Genomic DNA, 2,004 nt, shown 5'->3' on the forward strand with positions numbered 1-2,004 from the left:
CCTTTCCTTTGGTGTCCTACATAACCCTCTCACCCTCCCTACCCCCACCTTGGACACAAAACCTAATCTTTCAGTCTCTCTATGAAGCAGGATATTTCCCTGACCCCTTCGTGGGACTTGAGTGGGGCTTGCCCTCGTTTACTCAGCCTGTGGGTCTCAAATCCTTGTGGGAGGGAGTGCGCAGGTCAACAAGGTGGGAACTGGAGTGCATGAGTGCTGGAACCAGCTGGCCATTTTGGCACTGGCAGGATCAAACCCCACTCACTCAGACCCACTTCAATCCACCCCATGAGGGGGGCAGTGCATAGGTGAGCAGGTGCAGGAGCCAGAAAGAGCGCCGGCAGGAGGGAACTCCTACAGACCCCATGGCAGCATCCAAATGGGGTGCCTGTGACTCCCAAAGCCCCAGAGGGTGTGTCTTTTAGCTCTGCCATTCACAGAAAGCTTCAGTGTTAACAGCTCAGTGAGCCCTCTGCCTTTTCATGTGAGGCAGCTGCCCTCCGCCAGTGAGGGCAAAGGGCCAGTGTGATAACCTTTTGTATCAGCACTTGTGGTTCCCGAGCTCTTGTCTGGTGTCCTGGAAAAATGAGGTTACATGAAACGATTGAAGGATGGTAAATAAGTGGATTTTATTGCTGATGAAAGTGGCTGACAGGGAGAAGGGGAGCTAAAAAGGGGACAGGGGTGTAGGCAATCTTCCCCTGAAGTCCAGCTGTCTCCAACTGGGTTATTCTCTGAAGTTACCTTGTCAAGCTATTCCTCTGAAGTCAAGCCACTTCTCTCTGACATCCAGCTGTCATCGTTTCTCCTCTCCAACTGAGTCTGGGGTCTTTACAAGGTACAGCTTTGCAGGCAGGGTGGGTGATGGATGGTTTAGGAAAAGGCAACATTCAAGCAGGAAAACAGAGATGTAAGTTCTCACTTTGGGCTGTGGTTTCAGGCTTTTGAGATTGAGGATGGGGTTTCACCAGGGACCCGCCCTTTTCTGCCTGGAATTTCTCTGCCTCCTGTCCCTATCATCTATACATAGAATCACATTGATATGGTTTGGCTGTGCCCCCACCCAAATCTCAACTTGAATTGTATCTCCCAGAATTCCCACATGTTATGGAGGGACCCAGGGCGAGGTAATTGAATCATGGGGGCTGGTTTTTCCTTTGCTATTCTCATGATAGTGAATAAGTCTCACGAGATCTGATGGGTTTATCAGGGGTTTCCACTTTTGCTTCTTCCTCATTTTCTCTTGCCACCGCCATGTAAGAAGTGCCTTTTACCTCCCACCATGATTATGAGGCCTCCCCAGCCATGTGGAACTGTAAGTCCAATTAAACCTCTTTTTTTTTCCCCAGTCTTGGGTGTGTCTTTATCAGCAGAGTGAAAACAGACTAATGCAGTAAATTGGTACCAGGAGTGGGGCTTTGCTGAAAAGATACCAGAAAAAGTGGAAGTGACTTTGGAACTGGGTAACAGACAGAGATTGGAACAGTTTGAAGGGCTCAGAAGAACACAGGAAAATGTGGGAAAGTTTGGAACTTCCCACTATCTTGTTGAACGGCTTTGACCAAAATATTGATAGCAATGTGGACAATAAAATCCAGGCTGAGGTGGTCTCAGATGGAGATGAGAAACTTGTTGGGAAGTGGAGCAAAGGTGACTCTTGTTATGAGTTTTTTTTTTTTTTTGGAGACAGGGTCTTGCTCTGTCTCCCAGGCTGGAGTGCAGTGGCACGATTTTGCTCACTGCAAGCTCCACCTCCTGGGTTCACAGCATTCTCCTGCCTCAGCCTCCCCAGTAGCTGGGACTACAGGCACCCACCACCATGCCTGGCTAAATTTTGTATTTTTTTAGTAGAGACGGGGTTTCATCATGTTAGCCAGGATGGTCTCCATCTCCTGACCTTGTGATCTGCTGGCCTCAGCCTCCCAAAGTGCTGGGATTACAGGCATGAGCCACCATGCCCGGCCTCTTGTTATGTTTTAGCAACGAGACTGGCAGCATTTTGTT

This window comes from Pan paniscus, chromosome 3 (assembly GCF_029289425.2).
Source record: "Pan paniscus chromosome 3, NHGRI_mPanPan1-v2.0_pri, whole genome shotgun sequence".
NCBI classification, from domain to species: domain Eukaryota; kingdom Metazoa; phylum Chordata; class Mammalia; order Primates; family Hominidae; genus Pan; species Pan paniscus.